General features: G+C 40.1%; 1 protein-coding gene across 1 annotated transcript in view; it reads left to right on the top strand.

Moving 5' to 3' along the window:
* Window positions 1-19,731, top strand: part of PTPRU (protein tyrosine phosphatase receptor type U) — a 4,710,560-nt gene that overhangs the window by 2,442,823 nt on the left and 2,248,006 nt on the right. The gene's annotated exons all lie outside the window — the stretch shown is intronic.

The raw sequence follows: 19,731 nt of genomic DNA, 5'->3' as shown, positions 1-19,731 counted from the left end.
CGCACGTCGGGCACAAGTGGTCATTAGGGTTGGTTGGCAAAGAGGTTGCTCTGGATTTATGCAGCTCATGCTTCCCCTGTACCTCTGCTGTGCTGCTCTGCTCATAGGAGGTAGCACCTTTGCTGATGCAGCTTTGCTAGGTGGGCGGTCTTGCACTAGGGTTTCCCAGGAGTCCGGGTCAATGCCAAAGCTCTTCACGGAGACTTTCAGTGTGTCCATAAAATGCTTTTTCTGCCCACCTTGTGTGTGTTTGCCTTCTGCAAGTTCACCATAAAGCAGTCTCTTGGGGAGGTATGTGTCTGGCATATGTACAAGGTGGACTGCCCACTTGACTTGGGATCTCCTCAGCAGGGTGCAGGTAATTGGCAGTCCAGCCTGAGGAGGAAAACCGTGTCTGAGACTTTGTCTTGCCAGGGAATTTTCAGCAGCCTTAAGCAGTTCATATGGAAGCTATTCAGCTTTTGGCATGATGCTCATACACAGTTCATGTCTCACAGGCATACAGTAGTGTGGGCAGTATGACTGCCTTGTACAACTTCAGCTTTATGGACAGTTTGACACCTCTCCTCTCCCACACTGACTCTCGCAGCCATCCAAATGCAGAGCTTGCCTTGGTGATGCGTGTGCCTACCTCATTGTCAATGTTCACAAAATTGGAGAGTGTGCTGCCGAGGTATGTAAACTTGTCAACAGCCTTCAGGAGCTCACCTTCAGTGGTGATAGTTGGTTCTGCATACATCTTCTTCTTTGCAGGCTGATGCACAACCTCAGTCTTCTTGGTATTAATTGTGAGGTTGAAGTTTCTGCAGGCAGTGGAAAAGCAGTTCATACTCTGCTGCATCTGGAGCTCTGTGGCAGCATTGAGTGTGCAGTCATCTGCAAAAAGAAAATCACACACAAAGTCCTCTTCAATCTTGGTCTTGGCCTGTAGCCTTTGCAAGTTTGAAGAGCCTGCCATCAGTCCTGTATCTGATCTTGATGCCGGTTTCTTTGTCATTGTAGAAGCCATCTGCCAGCATGGCCGAGAATATCATGCTGAACAGCATGGGTGCCAATACACAGCCTTGCTTGACTCTGTTGGTGACTGGGAAGGCATCAGAGGAGTCTCCATCCTCCAGTACTCAAGCAAGTATGCCATCATGGAACTGGCGTACCATACTGATGAATTTGCCTGGGCAGCCAAACTTGTACATGATCCGCCATAGCCCCTCACAACTGATGGTGTCAAAGGCTTTGGTAAGGTCCATGAACGTTGTGTAAAGGTCCCTGTTTTGTTCCTACCACTTCTCCTAAACATGATGTTCTGCAAATATCATGTTCAGTGTCCCTCGGCCCTCTCTAAAGCCACATTGACTCTCTGGCGGGTGCTATCTTCCATGTGTTGAATGAGGCGGTTGAGTATGACTCTGGCAAGGATTTTGTTGGCAATGTCCAGGGGAGAGAGATTTCTCTGTGGTTGTCGCAAGACTGCTTGTTTCCCTTTCCCTTGCAGAGATGGACAATGGAGGCATCCTTTAGCTCTTGAGGGATAACTTCCTGTTGCCACATGGTCTGGAAGAACGTGGTGAGCTTCTGTAACAAGATTGGTCCCCCTGTCTTGTAGATTTCAGCTGGAATGGAGTTAGAGCCTGGCACTTTACTTTTGGAGAGAAGTTTAATTGATTTATTAACCTCTGATTCCTTTGGAGGTTCTGCCAGGGAGGTGTTAATGGTGACTTGCGGCATGTGGTCAATGGCATTGATAGAGGAAGGCCTATTCAGGACATTGTTGAAGTGCTCAGCCCATCTTTTCAGGATGGCTTTCTTGTCATTGAGCAGGGTGGACCCATAGGCACTGAGAAATGGTGATGTTCCAGAGGACTGTGGCCCATAGGTGGTCTTCAGGGTATCATAGAAATGCTTGGAGTTGTTGCTATCAGCGTACTTCTGGATCCTATCTGCCTTTCTGCTGAGCCAGTTGTCTTGCATCTCTCTGAACTTTGCTTGCACCTTGCTTTTGATGAAGTTATAGGCTGCTTTCTTGGAGATGGCTGTAGTGTCTTGCTGGAGGAATCTGAAGGATTCACGCTTCTTATCCAGAAACTTCTGAATGTCTTCATCATTATCATCAAATCAGTCCTGGTGTTTGCATGTGTTGAGGTCCAGATGAGCGAGAGCAGTGTTGTCGACCACATCCCTAAAGGCTGTCCAGTCCTCTTCTGCACTGTTGGTGCCAAAGCTGAGTTGGTCAAGTTTACTGTATAGGTCCTCACTGAGGTTCTGGCAGACAGAGTGCCGTTCTGATTTGCTGACATTCAGGCGCCTATTGGTCTTTTTCCTCTGTGGGCATGCATGTCGAATTTTGAGAGGATGAGTCTGTGGTCTGTTCAGCAGTCTGCGTCACACATGGCCTTAGTCACTCTAACATCCTGCCTGTCCCTTCTCCTTACTATGACATAATCAGTGAGATGACAGTGCTTGCTGTGTGGATGCATCCAGGACATCTTTTTATGGCTGGGTAGGCAGAAGACTGTGTTTGTGATCAACAGGTCATGAGCTGCGCAGGTCTTCAGAAGCAGATGACCATTGCTGTTGATTTTGCCAAATGCATTCCTGCCAGTGACACCTTTTCATGGCTGGTAGTCTGCACCAACTCTAACATTGAAGTTGCCTAAGATGACAAGCTTATCCACCTTGGGCACAAATGCTATGAGGGACTCCAAGTCTTCAGAAAACCTGTCTTTAATTTCCTCTGGATTTGACATGGTGGGGGCATATACACTGATGAAGGTGGTGTGGTGCTTTCCATTGAGGGGAAGCCATAAAGACATGAGTCAGTCATTGAATCCTTTGGGAGGCTGGCTAATTTGATGATCAGATTAGATGTGATGGTGAAACCCACTCCTGCTTCACGACGTTCATCGCTGCTGCAGCCACTCCAGAAAAAAGTATAACCAGCTTTAACTTCTAGCAGCTGGACTTCATCTGTGAACCTGGTCTCACTGAGGGCTGCTATCTGATGTTGTACCTGCCGAGTTCCCTTGTGACAAGTGCTGTTCATCTCTCAGGTCTGTCTCTTTTGGAGTTATCCATGAGTGTGCGCACATTCCATGTGCCAGTGGTGAGCGAAGTCAGTTTGTGATTCGACTGCATGGTTGGGATCCCTGCCTGCTGCGGCAAGCATACCAGGGGTAGGATGAAGCAGGCTATGTTTAGGGTACATTTTCTAGTACCTTCCTCAGACCATGGAGGTGAGCAGAGCGATCCTAAATAGGGCTGCTCAGACACCCAGTGGGCTGCGGAACTCCACTGCTGCTTCGGATCAGTAGAGTGTGACCCATTGCCCTGGGCTGCCTGTGTGTGAGGTTGTGGCTACAGCTTAGAGTGTAAACGCACCTGCTGCTTCGTCATTTGCCCATCGCCATAGGACTTGGGGGGGGGGGTGATGTCTTGACTTGCGCGTGAATTGGATTACAGTAAGAGAGAGTTTCGCAGATTGTCAGTCTCACTCTCATCCCAGTCTATCTTGATCCAGTGACAGGACATAGTCAAGACTACTGGAGAGGGGTTGGGATGCAGTGGATGGCCAACAGTATCCTCATGTGTCTCACTGTGCTGTATTTGCACTCCACATCACTTTGCTGAGTCCGCTTTCCTGCCTGTTGAATCAGTCTATTACTTTCCTGCGTGCAGTCCGCCGGATCCAGTCTTTGCATGCATAGGTAGACAAGCCCTGACTCCCTGAGGGTTGCAAACCCGTCGGCTAGCCTCATCTGGTTTTTGCCGGCCAGTCGAAGACATTGCCTGGGGTGTAGTTGCTGTTGAATACAGACAGCTACGAGGAGCCACAGGTGAGAACTGAGTGTCAGGTGAGGACCAAGGTGGACGAACTACTCTGGAGAGCATGTTTGCCCATCAGAGTACTACCTCTCCCTGGCACCCCATATGCCCCTGCAAACTTAATAATACCTAAACTATTGAGTTTTGTTAGTTCAGGGCAGCTGCAGTGATCACAATATCATGTTCAACTAGCCTCCCTACCCCCTGACTCACTTTTATTTGTATTCCTCCCTATTTCCCGACTCTATATTTTCTCCTGCATTAACTTTGAAACCTGGTCCAGTGTAGATTTATCTCTGTTTCTAATGCTACCAGCAAATTAAAACTACCCCCTTGTAAAATTAGGCTAGCAAGGCTACGACTGTTACCTTCTTTCCTAAATGGGACAATGAGCTTTCCTTTCATTTCTTTTTAATCATACTCACTGATTGTTTTTCCTTGGGAATATCCTCTGTTTCTGGTGTAGCCCCACTCCGCTCTCCTCCCATCCCAATTCCCACCCACCCCCCATATTATTTCCTTTATTCCTAACCACCTGTTTCCTCCCTCACACAAACCCCACTCACCTTCTCTTACCACTCTCTCTCTCTCTCAGCCACCCTGCATATTCCTACTGCCTTTCTCCCTAATCAACACATACATCAGAATTTATCATACCACTCCTTCAAACCTACTATTAAACAATTAACTGTCTCAATTTTCTACTCCCATATCACTACCTTGTTAAGTTTCTCTCTCCTTCACCTCTAACTCCATCCATATATAGATTTCCCGCTTCTACTATTTACATCTCAATCACCTCTGCCCTACTGCTGCTTTCTTTAACCCTCCTACTTACCATTACATCACCTTCCACTACTTTATCTCCCTTTCATAAAGATCCTACCCACCCACATACTAATGATTTCCCCTATTCACAGCAGCCTATAACTATCTCTCCCTCTATCTTTCCAATCAACACCAAACTCCCCAAAATAAAAAGTCCTCCCTCCCACTCACTATCTTCTAAAAATAAAACAAAGTATATTACATACTACCCATTTACTGTAAAACCCTATACTACACAACTCGACTACTCTTATCAGGTGACATATACCCAAATCCCAGACCAACCTCCAACACTGGCTCGCTTTTAAATACCTCCCCAATCTCAGTCCACTCTTCCACAACAAACAAACAAATCTCTTTTTACTCTGTTAATACCAGTACCATTCTTAACAAAGTCGGACAGTTTCATGCATGGATAGCCAATCACATCTCTGATGTTATTTCAGTAACAGAAACCTGGCTTAAACTCCATAACCTCGGCAAAGACATTCTCCCCCGGGCTACAATATAATCCATCTGGATCAAAAAAAGAAAAAAGGGTGGAGGAGTCGCTATTGTCTATTTGAACCACCTCACTATCTCCCTCCCTATGCAATCCATCCCATCCTTTTCTCTTGCTGAAGTACTAGCAGTCAACCTTATACTCAACAACTATACTACTATTTCCTTAGTAGCCATTGACATTCAACCAGGTGATAATATCCCCCTGCTAGAAAGCATTATTTCCTATTTCTCTGAAATCATTCCAAACAAAACCATATTCCTTGGATTCATAAATATTAATTGGTTAACCCTTAATAACCCTATCTCCTCATACCATATGAATCTATATGAATTTACTCAGCTAATCTCTCAACCAACCCATTCAAATAACTCTCACTCTCCCAGTACCCTCATAGATTGGATACTCATTTCTATTCCCTGGAGATATCACAAACCTCAAAACATTTCCTGATTCCCTGAGTGATCACTCAGCCATAAAAGTTCTCAAATATACTAACCACCTCCCTAAACTACACAGATACATTACCTTCCACAATCTCTCTAACTTCAACCCTGAAACATTCAAAACCCTCATCTCCAGAGTAAATTGGAACTTCCTTACCCAGCTCCCACTTGATGAAGCTGTCCAAGCTTTCAGCAAATCTTTCCTTGATATCCTAAACTCAACAGCACCACTCAGAAAAATAAGTATAAAAAGCAAACATATCCCCCTGGCTATCAAAAACTACTTGCACCCTTATGAAAGCCAGCGATATGGCCTGGAAAACATGGTTACAATCTAAAGACCCTGTATACCTACTAAGATACAAAGAATAAAGAAATCAGGTTAAACAACTCATCAATAAAGACAAAAAAGAATTCTACCACAACCCCCCCAACCACTCTAAAATCAGATCCAAAAAAATTCTGGAATAGAATAAACCAAATACTACATCCTGGCAATCCTACCTCACCCAACCCATGTCCTGATGAATCACCTGATGAAACTGCCAACACCTTCAACACCTACTTCATAGAATTAGTATTCAAACTATTTAATCCCAACCTCTCTAACACTACTGCCCCCAAATGCCCTGAGACTTCCTCTACTGCTAACTCTCTTAAGACTTTTTCCTTCAAACCTGTTCCCACTTCCTACATAAAAAGTTTGCTTTCTAGGCTAAAACCATGCTAGGTATCTGCTGACAACATCCCATCATACTTTCTCCAGATAGCTACTCACTCTCTTGCCCTGCCTGTATCTATCATCATCAATTGCTCTATCTCTGAATCTAAAGTTCCATCTATCTGGAAACAATTCTATACCCTACCTATTCACAAAGATGGTGACTGCTCTCAAATCTCAAATATCAGACCTATTGCTATTCTCCCCCCTCTCTCCAAAGTCTTAGAGAAATGCATACACACACAAGTTATACAACATCTCTTACAGGAAAAACTACTCACTCCTACACAGCATGGATTCTGACCAAAACATAGCACCACTACTGCTTTTATCTCCTTCCTTAACATTATTTCTTTAGCTAGAGACAATAACAAACTTATCTCCTGTCTATTCTTTGATCTCTCAAAGGCCCTTTGATATTGTTTCTCGCTCTCTGCTACTGAATAAACTGCCTAATCTTAATTTCTCCTCTGACACTGTAGCATGGTTCTCTAGCTATCTCACAGACAGACTACAATCAGTCAGATGTCACTCCCCTTCCAATAAAAATGGGTGTCCCTCGAGTATCCATTCTTGGATCACTACTTTTTAATATCTTCACCAACCTACTGTATTCCTCCTGTCCACATTTTTCCACAGTCCGATACTCTGACAACTCTACAGTCATAACCATAGCTAATTCTATCTCTGAACTCTTATCTGCTACCCAGTCTTCCTTTAATTCAGTAGAGACAAGTGTGGACATCTACAAAAGGGCCTTGCTGAGACACATGCCTGGTGTCAAAGCCATGGCCTCAAACTCAATGCCAAAAAATGCATTGTCATTCCTTTTGGTAAAAACTCAGTACCCATGAACTACCACATAGGTGGTAGTCTACTTAACACCGAAAGTGTGATAAGAGACCTTGGGACACAGGTGGACAGTAATCTCTCCTTTGATAATCACATCACCACAGTAGTCAGGAAATCCTTCTATGTGGCACACCTCATCACAAAAGGTTTCTCATCCAGGAAAAAAGAGGTCATTGTTCCCCTCTACTCGTCACTCATTAGATCCATTATAGAGTACAATGCCCCTTTTGGTATGTACCTCACAGGACATCTAAAACAACTAGAAAGGCCACAGAAATACCTCACAAAGAGGATTACCGGCCTCAAAGAGATGCCCTATGCAGACCGTCTCAAAAACGTCAGCTTTACTCCATTGCATATCGCCTACTCTGAGGCGATCTCTGCCTAACACACAAAGCTATGTCAAACCCAGAGCTTTTAGACATGCTCCACTTAAAGAAATCCCAATCCCTACGAGCTACACGCTCCAGGGACCTAAACCTCGTCACCACAATAAACAGAACATGCTGGAGTGATAGATTCCTGTCCCAGAGACTTCCCATACTCTGGAACAAACTACCTATCTATATCAAACAAAGCTCCTCATTAGCACTCTTCAAGAAAAATCTTGATGATTGGATGGGAGATAGGAAATTCACCCCAGGGATCACTTCTGTGGCTCTGCTCGACGGTGGCACAGGAAAATAATTTTCTTGGGTGGCGAAAGCCAGGGTACCTTTGGCTAGGCCTATATAGGCCCTAGGGCCAATAGCCTAGTACCTACCTATGAACCTATGAACCTATGAGACATGGCTCTTCAACAATCAGCTCATTCTCAACCCTTAAAAAGCAAAACTATTACTCTTTCTCCCTAAAACAGTTAACCACATCAAATCTTCCTTTTCTATAATGTCACTTAACAATACTCCCATTTTAGTTGAATCAATCACTAAACTCCTCAGTGTTACCATTGATGATAAACTAAAATTCGATCATCACATAAATAACTGTATCAAGAAAACTCACCAGAAATTAGGACTCTAATAGAAAAACAAAAAAATTCTAATCCATGAAGCTAGAATCACACTTACATACACTTACCTTCTACCCTGCCTAACATATTGCTCCCAAATTCTCACTAATCTAAATTCCTCTCTACTTACCAAGTGTGAGTCAACATACCACAATATAACTAGATTTGCTGCTCAACAAACCTATAAATCCCACCACTGTCTATCCCTGAAACAATTAAACTGGCTTGAGCTACCCCACCTACTCCTCCTCTCACAGCTCCAAACCTTGCACTTAATTCTGAATCAGCCAGCCTATTGCCCAGCCCTGTCTTCTCTCATCTCTCACTACTCCCCTACATGAAATCTCAGGAGTTCATCCCTTGATCTATTAGATATTTATAAACCTAAATCTAAATCAGGTCAAAACATATACAGCTATCACCCTTCTATTTCATGGAACAAACTCCCTCTTGAACTCAGAAATCTGTGCATCCCAAACAATTTAACTTGGCCATAAAAGAGCATTTTAAACAATAATGGATCTGCCATTGCTCTCACCCTCTCTGAATACAACCGTCTAACTTAGTTACCTCTTTCTCTCCACTCTTCACTGTCTCCCCTTCTACCTACCTCTACTTCCTGTATCCTGCTCCTTCCTTCTTCCTGCCTCCTATCATCTCCACTCTTTCCTTTTCCTCACCTTCTCTGTAATAACCTCTTTAGACATTGTTATTACTTCAGTTACTATATAATATTTATTTTATTAGTTCTGTTGTTTCCTTTTTCTTTTGACCTTATTAATGTCAAGTTTTCAGCATCTAGTCTTGAATCACCATATTAAGTCTTTAAATTTGCTTGTATAATTTTAGCTGATATTGTTTGTATTATTATGTAAAATAAATAACCTTAGGGAATTCAGGTACTTAGCATGTGGTGTGGCTAGTCTTAGGGGATTCAGGTCCGTAGCATGGGGCTATGCTTTACAGTTTAAGCAGTGGGTGAAGTTTGTGGAGAACCAGTATATTTATAATGTCCTTTTGGGTGGAGTTTGTGTGGGGGGAGTCTTATTAAGGAGCATTTCAGAGCAATGTAAGGAGCATTTCAGATCAATGTTAAGTGCAATTCCTTTGTTTTTTAATATAGCTAAAGAAGGATTTGTAATTATTATTGATCCACAAACTAATCTCTGTTCAAGGGCTGCATTACTGGTCCTTATAGTGCTTTTAATATTCTTGGTAACGAAGTTCTCTCATTACTGTACAGTTTACATGTGAGTTTTTTTAGCTTTTTTTTCTCTTGTTATTAAGTTGACCATGGGGTATAGGGTATGTGTGTGGGGGTGGGGGTCGGTATTTTCCATTTTAGTTTATTTTACTTTTGCTTACCATATTTACCTAACTGAGTTTAGTGGGGAAAAAAACTTTTCAGCAGATGCCTGGGGCAAAAACTCCAACAAATTACAAACATTTTAAACAGATATTCAGTAATTGCATGAACAGACATTAATTAATATAAATTAAAAAATGCTGTACCCCTCAACTGCTATGATTTAGGCATAGAACAATGATTTTGAGCCACAGATTTAGCCTTGCTTCTCCTAAAGTAATGATGTTCCTCATAAAGTTACACCTATTTATGGGTGCATATTTATTAAATACATAAACTAAACCTTTACAGAGCTTCACTACTACTAACTATATAGGGTATAGCATATAAAGACCTTCTAATATGAACATAAAAAGTGCTCCTATTCTGACCACAGACTACATTTTTTAAAGGCCAATGCTATTAAATCTAAAGCTTGAAGGCTGAGAGCTATTGCAATTACAGATACATTTAATTAGATTACACTCGTGTGACATAAAGGCTACTGCTAACAGTATAAAAGATACTTAATGCATTTAATAGATGATGATCATTGAACATTTGAGGAGTTGTGTTAGTGCATTTGTCAAACAGATAACACATCTTCTGAGTAATGCCTAGAAATTAAAAAAAAAATGGAAGTGAGGAAGTAACTTGGTAGTGCAGAAAATGTTAAAACTGTTTTTAAGAGGTGACCTGTTAAGCAGGATCAGAGACAGTTCTATATGGCTCTTATAAGGTTTGCATTAGAAATACAGAGATGGGGTGCCACGCAATGTCACAAAAGTATATACACACACATATATATATATATATATATATATATATATAAAACTCAGAGATACTAGTAAAACTGTTTTGGTATTACTGAAAATTAATTGTAGGGCAAAGGATTCTTAGTGAAGAGAAATGGTTTGACGATACAACAAGCTGAAGATTACAATGGCATGCATTTTTCAGCGTTTTAAGTTCCGTATTCTATATTGCTCAAGTTGGGACTACTGGATCTATGTGTATTTTTTTTCCTTAGAGAATTTGACTGCTGTGTCTGTGTCAATTGTAGTGATGTCATGGGTAAATGAATAGATTTCGTCATAAAACTGTAATAAGGTTCTCCCTTTTGAAATCCTTAAATTTGGAGATGGTTAAACCAAGAATGGTAGTTTGGAAGCACAAGTTAATGGTTTGGCTTAACTGGAGAAGTCGAGAGTAGAGGAGTAGAAAAGACAGAGCAATTTAGAGAGGACCAGATCCAGAACCTTTTCACCTTGGGGTCATGTTGTCTTGTCAAATGTGATTTTGACAAATGCAATGAAACTGAAACCAGTTCGCTGAAACCACTTTCATCGACATTGGAGACTGCCTTTTTCTCCACTGTTGCAAACTCAGAGTTGTTGTATATTATTTTGGTGGGGGGATACAAGGGATTTTGATCTCCCCTGAACTTTTTTTTAATGTTTGCTCAGTCAGTTTCAGTTTCTTTGTGTTTGTATAAACCACCTTTGACAAATTGATGTGAATCCTTTGGCCTCTAATTAGTTCACTAACTATTTGGTTTTGGGAATTCCTTTTTATCAAGTCCAGATATCTCTGGGCATACTCTGTGATGGAGGTACAGATGCTTAATTATATAGCTGAGTAGTTGAATCATCTAGGATTATGCAGCTAATGCTCATAGGAATTGTTTGATAACATTTAAGTATCTAATATGTTCATTAGGAGAGAAAGATGGGATTCTGTGGCATGTTATATGCTGGTAAATCATGCTGTCCATGATAAACTGAAGTTCTAGGAGCTTAGTTTATAGGTCTCTTGGTATACTATCAGTCTTAATCCAAACACGTATAAAAAGGTACCTTGCGGAGTAAATACCTCTCTGCTTACAAATAGATATGTAATAAAAAGTCCAGATAAAAAAGCGGAGAGGTAATAAAAACACAAATACAACTCCAGCGTAACTGGTGCAGTCAATTGAAACTGAACGACAATAAAAAGTATATAGTAAAATAAAGTCTATTTATTACTATAACAAACTGATAAGCGCTTTCACCATAGCTTCGTCAGACCGTTAAAATTCAAATCACAAGTCTCACAGATTTATAAACTTCATTTGGTGACGCAAACAAATAATTAAGGCATTTAAAAGAACATCATACATTGCATTTGCGTTACATAGTGTTCATTGTAAGATATATGGATTTGTAACATTTACTGCTAACTATGCTATCTAATAAATACATAATCTACTTACTCAAAAAGTATATAAAATAAATGACTTTGATGTCCAACAACGTAAATTACATTTCATTAATAACCATTATCATCATCTCACATGCCCAACAATAAATTATATTGAATAAGAAAATTCATAAATATCTAAAACTATTTACGTTCGTTAGAACATCTAAAATACCTCAATCATTCGTGTCATATTATGATGTGGCAGAGCATATAATATTTACTTGACAAAACTATCGTATAAAATTTCAAGCATATTAATATGAACATATTCATATAAACTTCATTTAGTGACAGAAGTAAATAATTAAGACTTTTAAAGGAACATCATACATTGCATATGCGATGCATAGTGTTCATTATAGAGCATATGAATTTGTGACATTTACTATTAGCTATGCTATCTCATAAATACACCTATCTACTTACACAAAAAGCATGTATGATAAATAACTTTGATATCTGACGGCGTAAATTACATTCAATAATAACCATTATCATCATTTCTCACACACAACAACAGATTATATTGAAGTAAAGAGGTGCATGTATATCTAGGACTATTTTCGTTCGTTAGAACATCTAAAATACCTCATTCATTCATATCATATTTTAAAGTGGCAGAACATATAATATGTACACGGCAAAACTATCATATAAAGTTTTAAGAATATTGATATAAGCACCCCCTTCATATACTGTCAACTCACAATAAAGTGGCTTTAATTCTATTGAATGGACTAACAGATGTTAGTGCTTACCACATTAGCTGACAAGTATATAATTTGCATAGTTATATTAATTATAATAAATACTTGTCATCACATAGAACTGGATCTATAAAATTGATGAAATGTTAGAATGTACTTTAAAGGTATCCCAGCCTTTTTAAAAATGGCTTACTTATCAAAAATCGTAGATTATGTATTTATTAGATGTATTTATTAGATAGCATAGTTAGCAGTAAATGTTACAAATCCATATATCTTACAATGAACACTATGTAACGCAAATGCAATGTATGATGTTCTTTTAAATGTCTTAATTATTTGTTTGCGTCACCAAATGAAGTTTATAAATCTGTGAGACTTGTGATTTGAATTTTAACGGTCTGATGAAGTTACGGTGAAAGCGCTTACCAGTTTGTTATAGTAATAAATAGACTTTATTTTACTATATACTTTTTATTGTTGTTCAGTTTCAATTGACTGCACCAGTTACACTGGAGTTGTATTTGTGCTTTGGTTACCTCTCCGCATTTTTATCTGGACTTTTTATTACATACTATCAGTCTTGTTGAGATGTGGTCCTTGAGAAACATGGAACCACCACAATGGTGCCAACAAGCGCTGAATATATGCACCAAGCTCAAATATGGAACAAATGCTTGCTTTACATTTAAACCAAGTCTCTGTAACTACACATACATGGCAGAAGTTCTTTGAGATTAAGCAATTTGTTATTCTGGCTTCTGTCATTGAGAAGAGCCACCTTAATGTGGTCCACTTTAATGTTTGAAGAATTTGCTAGGTTGGAATATCCATTAGGTGGACTCTACCTAAGAAAGACACTAAGGAGCAGCAAGAGCATTTGATAATTTGTAGAAACCCATTGCTAAGAGATGCAAGGTATCCCTTGCAAACCAATTATTATTATCCATTTTCTTCTCACAGGCTGCTCCATATTGAATCCCTTTGGAATGATACCACTTATTATGCCAATTGTTAAAAACAATGATTTTTTTTCGTTATACCTAGTCATCATTCTTGATGCATGAAGGATTTCACTCAGGACCAGATTTACCTGAAGTTACCACATACATAGTGAATTCTAACATGTCCCTCTGCAGTCATTAACTGCCATGTGAACTATGAATATGTTCTGAAGGCCCTAAAAATGCTTGTGATTCTGGCACTCTAGCAACAGCTGAGAGTAGCCCTATGTTTGTCCTGCCTGATGTGTGTGGGATTGATATGACTAACACTAGAGTAACCAATTAATAATTCTTTTCAGAAGCTAGTTTAGCATTACTTGCCTGAAAGCAGCTATGTCATTGGTGAATTTCTGTTGTAGGTGTGCATGGAGTAGGTGAGTAGAAGAATTTCCCCTTAGGTCTGCTCTTACAAGTTCTAGTAGGCTTTGGTAAAGATTTTTTTTTTGGCAACATCAGCACATGACATTTTAGTCTATTCTGTTTGAAAATGTGGTAATGGTTGAGAAGTCAGTGTGCCTGTGTGATACTGTCTCGCTGCATAAATGTTTGTGAACTAGATGCTTTCATATTTAGGTATTTACATCTCTTATAGAGAGTGCTTTTGTTTTATGTAGAGCTCATTATCAGTGAACATGAGGCAATTATTACATTTCCTTGCAATGTCAAGTGTTAGGAGGCTAAAGACAAAAGGGGAAGTTTGTGGTCCTCATTATTGCCCATTGCTTTAATTATTATCCAACTAAGTACATAAAGGATCTTACTATTACTTCGGTAAGGCTTAGAGAGGCAAAGGGTGGACTAATAAAAGAAGAGTATTAGTGGGGTCGGCATAGCAACATATAGTGCACTAATGCCCCAAGTGTAGCTAGAAGCAAATCTCAGCAGCAAAACCAAGATAAGCACAAGCAAACACTGCCAAGTTAAGATAAGCACAAGCTAATACAGTCCTTCGTGTAGCAGTGACGCAACTGATAAACCAAGGAAAGAGTGATGCTGTCGGAGAATTACTTTGAGGGAAAAAAAATGAAAATGCACTCTGGTAGTGCTACAGTATATATTTTACTTCTCTGCTTATCATTCAAATGTACCACATTTTGGAGAGAGCTCCACATTTGACACTGAAGTGAAGCGGTGCTCCCTGTTCCACTTATGACAGTGGTGGCTCGACTTTCCATTTTCTAATTGGCTTCCAAATCACAATTACAGCCAATCAGCAAAATGAGAAAGGAGACCAATCAGAGAGTGAATTTGGAGGCTTGAGCAGCCAATTGAAATGGCTGATACAAGTCAATGACTTCAGGATAGACTATTATGATACCCCGAAGCAGAAATGGAAGGTAAAAATAACCTTCTTTCTCTTTCTTTTTCCCCTAGGTAAATGATGTTTAGAGATAGTCAGAAGAAAAATAAAATTAAAAAAAAAAAAAAAAAGGCAAAATATGACCAAAGCACATGAATGAAATACCATTAGTTACAAGCATGTGTGTTTGTGTGTGTGTGTGAGGATGTGTGTGTGAGAGACAGTGTGTGTGTGTGTGTGTGTGTGTGTGTGTGTGTGTGTGTGTGTGCATGTAAGGCCATGGCCATGGCCAAGCTATGCTTTACAAGGGTGTTCCACATTTTGTTAGTCACTTATTGCTGTGGTCTGTGCTCCATGTTGGCCTCTTTCCAAGGTTGAGACCTATCCTTTTCTTCTGAAATCTATTCAATATAGGATAAAAATGCATCAAAATAAGTGCAATGAACTGCATCTTCAGAGTAGCCCAGCTGCAAAAGATAATAACAGCTTGCTCAGCAGTGGTATAAATACCAATTAAACAGAACAAAAGAATCAAGGGAACCAATCAGCAAAGAATGCTGGAAGAGCCAATGGTGCTCTATCACGTTGCTTAGAAAATGGCAGCAATTAACACACTCACAATAATAGCTACTATAGTTTCCATGACGTACACTTACATGTGGCTAACAGTTTATGTTAAAGAAAAAAAATGTAATGCAGTTGCAGGTTAAATGTTAAAAAAAAAACAGTTCTAATAATAGAAATAGCAAAACAAAATTCAAGTGTTTTTATAGCTTTTATTTACCTGGTGTAGGAAAAAATTTAAATGCAATAACTTACTAGAAAATCTCAGCAGGTAATCTTCTCTACTACGTCTCCAAGATGTCCTCCGCCATGTCACTAAATAACCTGCTTAGATAAAGAAAATATCAGTTGCAGTTTAAATGCTTCAAAATAAATTCCAGAAACAAAATAGCAAAACAAAAAGTGCAATATAGCATTTACTTCCCTGGTGCCGCTTCAGAGTAGGTCAGCCACAAAGTAGCATGACCATATAATATTCTACATTTGGCCTCACAAGTTGAGTTTCTCTCTCTCTCTCTCTCCCCCTCTGTCTCTTTTATTTTACTTTCTCTAAATTTTGGGGGTTTATTATACTGTGACAAGATTGTACCTCATTCCTAATTCATGGTAATTATAAACCTCGTAAAACTAGTATTGCTTCAGTCTTTAATGTTTGCTAAGAGTACTGTTTTCAGCACCACAATGGCCCCAGAACTGATGCCTTCTTTTAGTTTATAGGTGACTACTAGGCTAATGGCACAAGAGCCTTTAAAAGCCTAGCCATTAATAGCCAGGATATGATAATATTATATCTTATTTCCCCAGATATGGGATGGGGTAGTATCAGGGTAGTGGGTCTTTGGATGCTGGAGCCCTGAATCATTTTACAGACTGCCTCTGTCCATAATGACATTGGCAGTATCCCAGTAGTGAATTTTCAGTTCCCCATCCATTTATCCAAATTCTTTTAAAAGAGAGTGAGGGACGGGCTTTGTTTAATGAGGGACGGGCTTTGTTTAATGAGGATGGAAAGTTTATTCCATAGATGAGGTAGCCTTTAGGATATGAATCTGTCTCTCTAACACGTTCTCATAGAGTCACAAATAAGGTTCAGATTGATGGAATGTGTAACCCTCATATACTTTTTTCCTGCAAATATTTAACATTTGCATTAGGTCTGGTTCAGAGAATGCCTTGCAGGTCAGGCATAAGTCACTTCTCAATAAATGATGTGAGGCAGAATAAAGAGATAGGCCTTTAGTTGGTCTGTATAAGACATGTGTCTTACACTTGGTGTTTTTAGTTAGAAACCTCTGTGGTCACTCCAGTTGGTGAAAGTGCCTGGTTAGGTACATGCAGAAAGGAGCATTGTACTTGATTTTAAGCCTGATGAGGGCCGAGCACAATGGCACTATGACATACGTTGATCTTGATGCCATGCCTTTACTTATAAGTTGAGCCACACAGAAGGAGAAGGTTTTCCTCAGTACCGAAGGTACCTGGTGGTCAGCGTTTAGATTACTATCTATCTGTTTTTCTAGGTCCCTCACCACTGAGTCTTCTTTTATGGGTGTGCTATCAATATTAGTGTTTGTAGGGATATCTGATTTACCAAAGGTATGGTTATGCATTTTTTTAGCATTTAGTCTTTTGGCACCAGTTGTTTGTCACTTAGACCTGCTTGTAGAATGTCACATCACTTTGGAGTTCAGTGATTGCTCCCAGGTTACAGTCATTGGCAAACCTGGTAAGCCGGAGGCCCTCAACATTGGCCTTCACTTTAGAGTAGCATATACCAAATAAAATGGGTTCTAACACTGAGCCCTGTGGGACACTGCTAGTAAGAAGTTTCTTATCAGAAGTGAATTCACCTATCCAGACAAGAAGTGTCCTGTCAGCGATCCAATTTGGTATCCATCTGAAGATGTAGGGATATGCCTAACTCAGTAAGTTATTCTATGATCTCCTAGTAGGAATTGTGTCAAAAGCTTTGGCCAGGTCTAGATAACCAGTGTGTACCATTTTACCCTCATCCATGGCACTGGTGACTTTCTTGAAGAAGTCCACCAGACTGAGCAGGCAAGACCTCCCCTTGTCAAAGCCAAATTGAGTCTGGTCCAGTGTGTGGAGATTTCCTATGTCATTATTGATTAGGTCTGTAATCATTCTCTCCATGGCCTTGCAGAGAAGACTGGTCAAGCTTATGGGTCTATAGTTCCCTGGTTCAAGTAGTGGGCTTTCCTTCTGTAGAGGGATTACTGTTGCAGTCCTCCATTCCTCTGGGACAAAGCCCATCTGGACTCTGTGGTTCTAGAAGGTTTTTAGTAGCCATGATATATTTTGTTTAGAGCTGTTTAAGAAGCATCCTGGAATATTGTCAGAACCCATGGAGGCTCTGCTTTTGGCTTTAGTGATCATAGTAAGAACCTTTTCACTTGTAATGACCAGGAGGGGGATAGATGCCTGTATTTTTGTGTGTGGTAGGAGGTGATGGAAGGGTTTGTGTAGCAGTTAACATTGTTGCCTCACAGTAAAATGTTCTCCAGTTTGCTTCTCAGCTGGGGGTGCCTTCTGTGTGGAGTCTGCATGTCCTCCATGTGTTCGAGTGCCCCAGTTGCAACCCACATTCTAAAGACATACATCTGGAACATTTCTCCCTGGGCCTCCACTGAAAATGGGCTATGTACCAGTCGTACTTTCTCTATAAGCAAATGTTAAATAAATAAATAAACTTGTTAGCCAGCATATTTGCTGTAGTTTTAGGCTGGGTGTAAATGTTGCCATTCATGATTAACTCAGAATATTGCTGAGGATTTCCCCAAGGTTACAATCATAATTAAAGAAAAGCCTTAAGCTTATCTTTCACCTGGTAGGTAATTTTTGCCTCATAGATTGCTTTGGTACATTTGACTTTTTGCACTGTTTTATCTGTTCTGCCTTGGCTTTGCAGAGGATTTTTTTTCTTTTGTTGAATATCATATTTATGCTGGGGGTCCTCTGGGGGGTAGTTTATTTTTGCCAGTAATCATAGGTCAGACTCTATCAGGTATGGCCTCCTCTATGCAACTATGAATGTGGTTGTACAGTGCATTTGTGTACAGCTCATATTAGGCTACAGTATCATCTGGGTTCAGAGAGGCTTGGAAGTTTAATAAATCATCACTTAGTTTGAGGTGATTGGCCTTAGCAAAAAGTGCTTAACAGGTTGGAAGACTGATGGCTGTTCTATGTTAATTTTAATATTAAAACAGATAATTTTTGTTGTCAGATCTTACCAGGGAGGTGTTAATGCATGGGAGGGTGCAGCATCCTCACATGTTCAATTTGTACCTCTCATTGGGGAGCTAACTAATTGCTGCAGGGTGTTTGTACTGACAAAGTCCAAAAACCTCTGAGCAAGTGAATGGATAGATGGTTGAAGTCACCCATAAGTATGGTGTTAGAATGAATGTTAAGAGATTCCAGTAAGTTTAGCTAGGAGGTATGGTTTTCCAGGCTCAGTTTAGGGGATCTGTAGCTAGCAAGATATGATAGGGGGGTCAGATCTATGGTTAGTTCGGCACTGAGCAGCTCAAGTGAGTCATGTTGTTGGACCAGTCTACAGTGTACTTGTCCTTTATAAATGCAGATACACCTCCTCCCTTTGTTTAATTCTGAACTGAGAGGGATCAAAATGTTTGAAAGGCAATGTAGCTTTTGATAGCTGGAGTGCTTTCCATGGTTCTGAACCATGTTTCCATGACTGCTTATATGTCTGCATTTTCCAGGATGAGGAGTACTTTCAGGGAGTGCATTTTTTTATTTAAACTCCTACAGTTGAACAGCGGAACCTTTAGGTAGTCATGAGTGAGTTTTGCTATGTTGGAGAGTTTAACAATTTGGCACAGCCTAAAAAGGCACTATGGCGATAGATAAAGTTTTTGCCAGTATCTGGAAATCAAGTAGTGACAATTATAAACCATCTCTGGCAAAGTGTTGTGATTTATCAATCATGTATCCACAGGCTGACAGATATTGGATCCCTTTGTTGTGGCACCAGAAACCTAAGACAATTTTTGATGTCAATCATTTTTATACTGGTACTGTGGTATCATCATTGGTGAAGGTAGGATTCTACTCAAGGCTAGATTCATACCCATCACACATATTCAGAGAGCTCCAGCTTGATATATTCCATTGAGGTACATCTTAAGCCCTTTATGCTTCCATGGGCTATGACTGTGTCATACTGTTGCTTGCGGTTTAAAGACCTAACTACGTGCATGATCTGGTGGAGCTTGGGTCCAGACAGACAGCTCACATATTCTCCTTGTTTATCCTAGCAAAGGGGACATCAGTATAACTTACAATGGAATCCGCAATAACTAGACAGTTTGGCTGTGTGGTGTGCTAGCTTATGGGCTTGGAAGCT

The sequence above is a fragment of the Protopterus annectens genome, chromosome 1.part1 (genome assembly GCF_019279795.1).
Source record: "Protopterus annectens isolate FY-2018-M chromosome 1.part1, PAN1.0, whole genome shotgun sequence".
NCBI lineage: Eukaryota > Metazoa > Chordata > Ceratodontiformes > Protopteridae > Protopterus > Protopterus annectens.
This window is presented reverse-complemented; position numbering and strand designations above follow the sequence as displayed.